Consider the following 9,214-nt stretch of genomic DNA (forward strand, 5'->3'; position numbering starts at 1 on the left):
CTTATTACATGTGTCATAAAAGCTATGTTTAATAAAGGAACAGTTAATATGGGGTTAAGGTCAGCCTGGTGCCCTGGTCAGGTAATTTCTATTTGATAGACATGGTTTAAATATCACCCAAACATAGCTGACCTATTCCCCGAATGAAGAGTGGTAGACCTCACAACATCTTAGTAATACATTTGGTTTATTGGATCATGAAAATACGGTCAAAAGAGTGGTAGACCTCACAACACCTTAGTAATACAATTTGTGCATTGAACCATGAAAATAAGGTCAAGTGCAATGGAACTACTTCAGATCATTAGGCATCTGCAAATACAAAATGGATTACCTATATCTTATCTTCTGAAAATAAATCTTTAGACAAAATTGTTAACAGTCCACCAAAGATTATTCATGTTGCATCTTCAGTGACTTGAAAGAACTGAAAGAGAGAGTTCACAGCAATCTTGATATAATCAATATATTAGTTTACTATTACATGATATAACAAGATTGAAAAGACTAAATGTCTTTTTTGAGAGAGTTCACAAAGATCTGAATATAACACACTTGAAAAAGACTCAATGAGAAACTAACAGCTTAATCATGCGTAATTACTAGTTCAGTTCATAGAAAGTTAATCACAGAAGAATCAGGCTATCAGCACTTGGCATCATTCTAAGATAGACTGTAAAGAAGCTGCTGCTTAATTTGATGAAAAGCTACAACTCTATCTAGCTACTGAGAAGTGCTACAATGTTTATATATAAGCAGCACATAAACAGTAACAAGAAAGGCTGTTAACCTGTGAACTTTTAGATGGCAGCAATTTCATATTTAAAGTTATCAGATGATGAAGAAAATAGAAACTACATGAGACAAAACAGAAAACTGCACTTCCATTAGACCAGTACATCCTGCCCTTACTATGAAATGACATTCTCTCACACCTTCTCTCCCTCTCTACATTCCACTCACAATAATATACCCTCACCCTCTCCATCATTCTATTTTTCTCCCTCCCTTTCTCACCCTTTCACCCTATCATAACACCCTTAACCACCTACCACCTATACCCCTTCTGCTTGGTGTTAAGTCCCTATGAGAAAATTGGGTTAGTAAATGAATACAATATTATAAGATGTACCAAATATGGAAGAACTTACATTTTAGAAATATGAAGAAAATTCAGAACTAATTGACATTAAACATAAATATATGATACTGAGCCACTTTTAGAAATGTAGTCTTATTTTCTACACATAATGGTCATCATAGCATTCGTACAAAAGATTAACAGCCAAAGTTACAGAAAGCCAAATTTTGTAATGTCAATTTGAAAATAGAATGCTATTTTGATTGATAAACATTATGAATGCCAAAAGTGTATATTTAACTCTTAATTTTGAAGTGTTTTGGGTGTGTTGATGAAAAAAATATGTTGCAAAAAATGAAAAAAAAAAACATAAATAAAAAATGCCAAATGGTATAAAAATCCAAATAGTTAAAAAACATATAAAGCAAAAAGCCAAATGAAAAAATGCCAAAGTTTAAAAATGCCAAATGGTATTGAAAATACCTGTCTGCTTGTACTAGCCAGCCGGCCTGTGGGTTAGCTGGACTTTAAGGTGCTAGTTCACCAAGACAAATGCCCACAGTAAGACACCTATCTTTTTCCTTTTGGAGTACCAGTTTTTAAGTCTCCGATTTGACTTGGGGGGCTTAAAATTAACTGAGATAAAATTGAAAAATATATAAAAACAGTCATATGTACAATTTAAAAATTTGGTCATAAAAAAGGTAAAATATCCCCTCTGACCCCCATTCCCAAATGGATAAAAAATATTTAAAATTTCCCTTTTTTCCCCAATAAAATGTAGGCAAATATTTTTTTGGACCTAGCCACCACGCTTGAACAGAGCTTCCAAGCTAGGCTAAGACTGAGCCACCAAGCTTAGGCTCACTTAGACATACGTACAAGTAGTAGCAGATACTTGATACGTATGCTAGGGGACGTTACTATACCTAAAAGGGAGGTATAGCATCTGTGAACCCTAAACACAGAGACCGGCTTAACTTCGCCATACGTATCATGAATAGTATCCAACTACTTCTTGTACTTGACTTTTAAGTCAATAGTTTATCCTGTGCATTATGTGTCATATTGCATACAACTTTAAAATACACAAATTGTACTTACATAGTTTACACTTGTATCTTATCCTACCACATACACTTCAATCTATTTTCTTTAGGCAAACCAATGAGACATAAACAAATAGATCTTCTCTGCATAGTCATTTACTACAGACAATCTTTGATATCAAAATCTTATTACATGTGTCATAAAAGCTATGTTTAATAAAGGAACAGTTAATATGGGGTTAAGGTCAGCCTGGTGCCCTGGTCAGGTAATTTCTATTTGATAGACATGGTTTAAATATCACCCAAACATAGCTGACCTATTCCCCGAATGAAGAGTGGTAGACCTCACAACATCTTAGTAATACATTTGGTTTATTGGATCATGAAAATACGGTCAAAAGAGTGGTAGACCTCACAACACCTTAGTAATACAATTTGTGCATTGAACCATGAAAATAAGGTCAAGTGCAATGGAACTACTTCAGATCATTAGGCATCTGCAAATACAAAATGGATTACCTATATCTTATCTTCTGAAAATAAATCTTTACACAAAATTGTTAACAGTCCACCAAAGATTATTCATGTTGCATCTTCAGTGACTTGAAAGAACTGAAAGAGAGAGTTCACAGCAATCTTGATATAATCAATATATTAGTATACTATTACATGATATAACGAGATTGAAAAGACTAAATGTCTTTTTTGAGAGAGTTCACAAAGATCTGAATATAACACACTTGAAAAAGACTCAATGAGAAACTAACAGCTTAATCATGCGTAATTACTAGTTCAGTTCATAGAAAGTTAAGCACAGAAGAATCAGGCTATCAGCACTTGGCATCATTCTAAGATAGACTGTAAAGAAGCTGCTGCTTAATTTGATGAAAAGCTACAACTCTATCTAGCTACTGAGAAGTGCTACAATGTTTATATATAAGCAGCACATAAACAGTAACAAGAAAGGCTGTTAACCTGTGAACTTTTAGATGGCAGCAATTTCATATTTAAAGTTATCAGATGATGAAGAAAATAGAAACTACATGAGACAAAACAGAAAACTGCACTTCCATTAGACCAGTACATCCTGCCCTTACTATGAAATGACATTCTCTCACACCTTCTCTCCCTCTCTACATTCCACTCACAATCATATACCCTCACCCTCTCCATCATTCTATTTTTCTCCCTCCCTTTCTCACCCTTTCACCCTATCATAACACCCTTAACCACCTACCACCTATACCCCTTCTGCTTGGTGTTAAGTCCCTATGAGAAAATTGGGTTAGTAAATGAATACAATATTATAAGATGTACCAAATATGGAAGAACTTACATTTTAGAAATATGAAGAAAATTCAGAACTAATTGACATTAAACATAAATATATGATACTGAGCCACTTTTAGAAATGTAGTCTTATTTTCTACACATAATGGTCATCATAGCATTCGTACAAAAGATTAACAGCCAAAGTTACAGAAAGCCAAATTGTGTAATGTCAATTTGAAAATAGAATGCTATTTTGATTGATAAACATTATGAATGCCAAAAGTGTATATTTAACTCTTAATTTTGAAGTGTTTTGGGTGTGTTGATGAAAAATATGTTGCAAAAAATGAAAAAAAAAAACATAAATAAAAAATGCCAAATGGTATAAAAATCCAAATAGTTAAAAAACATATAAAGCAAAAAGCCAAATGAAAAAATGCCAAAGTTTAAAAATGCCAAATGGTATTGAAAATACCTGTCTGCTTGTACTAGCCAGCCGGCCTGTGGGTTAGCTGGACTTTAAGGTGCTAGTTCACCAAGACAAATGCCCACAGTAAGACACCTATCTTTTTCCTTTTGGAGTACCAGTTTTTAAGTCTCCGATTTGACTTGGGGGGCTTAAAATTAACTGAGATAAAATTGAAAAATATATAAAAACAGTCATATGTACAATTTAAAAATTTGGTCATAAAAAAGGTAAAATATCCCCTCTGACCCCCATTCCCAAATGGATAAAAAATATTTAAAATTTCCCTTTTTTCCCCAATAAAATGTAGGCAAATATTTTTTTGGACCTAGCCACCACGCTTGAACAGAGCTTCCAAGCTAGGCTAAGACTGAGCCACCAAGCTTAGGCTCACTTAGACATACGTACAAGTAGTAGCAGATACTTGATACGTATGCTAGGGGACGTTACTATACCTAAAAGGGAGGTATAGCATCTGTGAACCCTAAACACAGAGACCGGCTTAACTTCGCCATACGTATCATGAATAGTATCCAACTACTTCTTGTACTTGACTTTTAAGTCAATAGTTTATCCTGTGCATTATGTGTCATATTGCATACAACTTTAAAATACACAAATTGTACTTACATAGTTTACACTTGTATCTTATCCTACCACATACACTTCAATCTTTTTTCTTTAGGCAAACCAATGAGACATAAACAAATAGATCTTCTCTGCATAGTCATTTACTACAGACAATCTTTGATATCAAAATCTTATTACATGTGTCATAAAAGCTATGTTTAATAAAGGAACAGTTAATATGGGGTTAAGGTCAGCCTGGTGCCCTGGTCAGGTAATTTCTATTTGATAGACATGGTTTAAATATCACCCAAACATAGCTGACCTATTCCCCGAATGAAGAGTGGTAGACCTCACAACATCTTAGTAATACATTTGGTTTATTGGATCATGAAAATACGGTCAAAAGAGTGGTAGACCTCACAACACCTTAGTAATACAATTTGTGCATTGAACCATGAAAATAAGGTCAAGTGCAATGGAACTACTTCAGATCATTAGGCATCTGCAAATACAAAATGGATTACCTATATCTTATCTTCTGAAAATAAATCTTTAGACAAAATTGTTAACAGTCCACCAAAGATTATTCATGTTGCATCTTCAGTGACTTGAAAGAACTGAAAGAGAGAGTTCACAGCAATCTTGATATAATCAATATATTAGTATACTATTACATGATATAACGAGATTGAAAAGACTAAATGTCTTTTTTGAGAGAGTTCACAAAGATCTGAATATAACACACTTGAAAAAGACTCAATGAGAAACTAACAGCTTAATCATGCGTAATTACTAGTTCAGTTCATAGAAAGTTAAGCACAGAAGAATCAGGCTATCAGCACTTGGCATCATTCTAAGATAGACTGTAAAGAAGCTGCTGCTTAATTTGATGAAAAGCTACAACTCTATCTAGCTACTGAGAAGTGCTACAATGTTTATATATAAGCAGCACATAAACAGTAACAAGAAAGGCTGTTAACCTGTGAACTTTTAGATGGCAGCAATTTCATATTTAAAGTTATCAGATGATGAAGAAAATAGAAACTACATGAGACAAAACAGAAAACTGCACTTCCATTAGACCAGTACATCCTGCCCTTACTATGAAATGACATTCTCTCACACCTTCTCTCCCTCTCTACATTCCACTCACAATCATATACCCTCACCCTCTCCATCATTCTATTTTTCTCCCTCCCTTTCTCACCCTTTCACCCTATCATAACACCCTTAACCACCTACCACCTATACCCCTTCTGCTTGGTGTTAAGTCCCTATGAGAAAATTGGGTTAGTAAATGAATACAATATTATAAGATGTACCAGATATGGAAGAACTTACATTTTAGAAATATGAAGAAAATTCAGAACTAATTGACATTAAACATAAATATATGATACTGAGCCACTTTTAGAAATGTAGTCTTATTTTCTACACATAATGGTCATCATAGCATTCGTACAAAAGATTAACAGCCAAAGTTACAGAAAGCCAAATTGTGTAATGTCAATTTGAAAATAGAATGCTATTTTGATTGATAAACATTATGAATGCCAAAAGTGTATATTTAACTCTTAATTTTGAAGTGTTTTGGGTGTGTTGATGAAAAAATATGTTGCAAAAAATGAAAAAAAAAACATAAATAAAAAATGCCAAATGGTATAAAAATCCAAATAGTTAAAAAACATATAAAGCAAAAAGCCAAATGAAAAAATGCCAAAGTTTAAAAATGCCAAATGGTATTGAAAATACCTGTCTGCTTGTACTAGCCAGCCGGCCTGTGGGTTAGCTGGACTTTAAGGTGCTAGTTCACCAAGACAAATGCCCACAGTAAGACACCTATCTTTTTCCTTTTGGAGTACCAGTTTTTAAGTCTCCGATTTGACTTGGGGGGCTTAAAATTAACTGAGATAAAATTGAAAAATATATAAAAACAGTCATATGTACAATTTAAAAATTTGGTCATAAAAAAGGTAAAATATCCCCTCTGACCCCCATTCCCAAATGGATAAAAAATATTTAAAATTTCCCTTTTTTCCCCAATAAAATGTAGGCAAATATTTTTTTGGACCTAGCCACCACGCTTGAACAGAGCTTCCAAGCTAGGCTAAGACTGAGCCACCAAGCTTAGGCTCACTTAGACATACGTACAAGTAGTAGCAGATACTTGATACGTATGCTAGGGGACGTTACTATACCTAAAAGGGAGGTATAGCATCTGTGAACCCTAAACACAGAGACCGGCTTAACTTCGCCATACGTATCATGAATAGTATCCAACTACTTCTTGTACTTGACTTTTAAGTCAATAGTTTATCCTGTGCATTATGTGTCATATTGCATACAACTTTAAAATACACAAATTGTACTTACATAGTTTACACTTGTATCTTATCCTACCACATACACTTCAATCTTTTTTCTTTAGGCAAACCAATGAGACATAAACAAATAGATCTTCTCTGCATAGTCATTTACTACAGACAATCTTTGATATCAAAATCTTATTACATGTGTCATAAAAGCTATGTTTAATAAAGGAACAGTTAATATGGGGTTAAGGTCAGCCTGGTGCCCTGGTCAGGTAATTTCTATTTGATAGACATGGTTTAAATATCACCCAAACATAGCTGACCTATTCCCCGAATGAAGAGTGGTAGACCTCACAACATCTTAGTAATACATTTGGTTTATTGGATCATGAAAATACGGTCAAAAGAGTGGTAGACCTCACAACACCTTAGTAATACAATTTGTGCATTGAACCATGAAAATAAGGTCAAGTGCAATGGAACTACTTCAGATCATTAGGCATCTGCAAATACAAAATGGATTACCTATATCTTATCTTCTGAAAATAAATCTTTAGACAAAATTGTTAACAGTCCACCAAAGATTATTCATGTTGCATCTTCAGTGACTTGAAAGAACTGAAAGAGAGAGTTCACAGCAATCTTGATATAATCAATATATTAGTATACTATTACATGATATAACAAGATTGAAAAGACTAAATGTCTTTTTTGAGAGAGTTCACAAAGATCTGAATATAACACACTTGAAAAAGACTCAATGAGAAACTAACAGCTTAATCATGCGTAATTACTAGTTCAGTTCATAGAAAGTTAAGCACAGAAGAATCAGGCTATCAGCACTTGGCATCATTCTAAGATAGACTGTAAAGAAGCTGCTGCTTAATTTGATGAAAAGCTACAACTCTATCTAGCTACTGAGAAGTGCTACAATGTTTATATATAAGCAGCACATAAACAGTAACAAGAAAGGCTGTTAACCTGTGAACTTTTAGATGGCAGCAATTTCATATTTAAAGTTATCAGATGATGAAGAAAATAGAAACTACATGAGACAAAACAGAAAACACTTCCATTAGACCAGTACATCCTGCCCTTACTATGAAATGACATTCTCTCACACCTTCTCTCCCTCTCTACATTCCACTCACAATCATATACCCTCACCCTCTCCATCATTCTATTTTTCTCCCTCCCTTTCTCACCCTTTCACCCTATCATAACACCCTTAACCACCTACCACCTATACCCCTTCTGCTTGGTGTTAAGTCCCTATGAGAAAATTGGGTTAGTAAATGAATACAATATTATAAGATGTACCAGATATGGAAGAACTTACATTTTAGAAATATGAAGAAAATTCAGAACTAATTGACATTAAACATAAATATATGATACTGAGCCACTTTTAGAAATGTAGTCTTATTTTCTACACATAATGGTCATCATAGCATTCGTACAAAAGATTAACAGCCAAAGTTACAGAAAGCCAAATTGTGTAATGTCAATTTGAAAATAGAATGCTATTTTGATTGATAAACATTATGAATGCCAAAAGTGTATATTTAACTCTTAATTTTGAAGTGTTTTGGGTGTGTTGATGAAAAAATATGTTGCAAAAAATGAAAAAAAAAACATAAATAAAAAATGCCAAATGGTATAAAAATCCAAATAGTTAAAAAACATATAAAGCAAAAAGCCAAATGAAAAAATGCCAAAGTTTAAAAATGCCAAATGGTATTGAAAATACCTGTCTGCTTGTACTAGCCAGCCGGCCTGTGGGTTAGCTGGACTTTAAGGTGCTAGTTCACCAAGACAAATGCCCACAGTAAGACACCTATCTTTTTCCTTTTGGAGTACCAGTTTTTAAGTCTCCGATTTGACTTGGGGGGCTTAAAATTAACTGAGATAAAATTGAAAAATATATAAAAACAGTCATATGTACAATTTAAAAATTTGGTCATAAAAAAGGTAAAATATCCCCTCTGACCCCCATTCCCAAATGGATAAAAAATATTTAAAATTTCCCTTTTTTCCCCAATAAAATGTAGGCAAATATTTTTTTTGACCTAGCCACCACGCTTGAACAGAGCTTCCAAGCTAGGCTAAGACTGAGCCACCAAGCTTAGGCTCACTTAGACATACGTACAAGTAGTAGCAGATACTTGATACGTATGCTAGGGGACGTTACTATACCTAAAAGGGAGGTATAGCATCTGTGAACCCTAAACACAGAGACCGGCTTAACTTCGCCATACGTATCATGAATAGTATCCAACTACTTCTTGTACTTGACTTTTAAGTCAATAGTTTATCCTGTGCATTATGTGTCATATTGCATACAACTTTAAAATACACAAATTGTACTTACATAGTTTACACTTGTATCTTATCCTACCACATACACTTCAATCTTTTTTCTTTAGGCAAACCAATGAGACATAAACAAATAGATCTTCTCTGC

At 33.8% G+C, this 9,214-nt stretch overlaps 1 long non-coding RNA gene across 1 annotated transcript; it reads right to left on the reverse strand.

Annotated features, from left to right (window-relative positions):
• Positions 1-777: 777 nt before the first annotated feature.
• LOC127705784 (uncharacterized) lies at positions 778-8,987 on the reverse strand. Its single transcript, XR_007984030.1, has 2 exons — positions 7,874-8,987; positions 778-935 (listed from the first exon to the last, which is right to left on the reverse strand). It is a non-coding gene; the product is annotated as an uncharacterized LOC127705784 (long non-coding RNA).
• Between the last annotated feature and the right edge of the window lie 227 nt (positions 8,988-9,214).

This window comes from Mytilus californianus, unplaced genomic scaffold, assembly GCF_021869535.1.
Source record: "Mytilus californianus isolate M0D057914Y unplaced genomic scaffold, xbMytCali1.0.p SCAF_6, whole genome shotgun sequence".
Taxonomy (NCBI): Eukaryota; Metazoa; Mollusca; class Bivalvia; order Mytilida; family Mytilidae; genus Mytilus; species Mytilus californianus.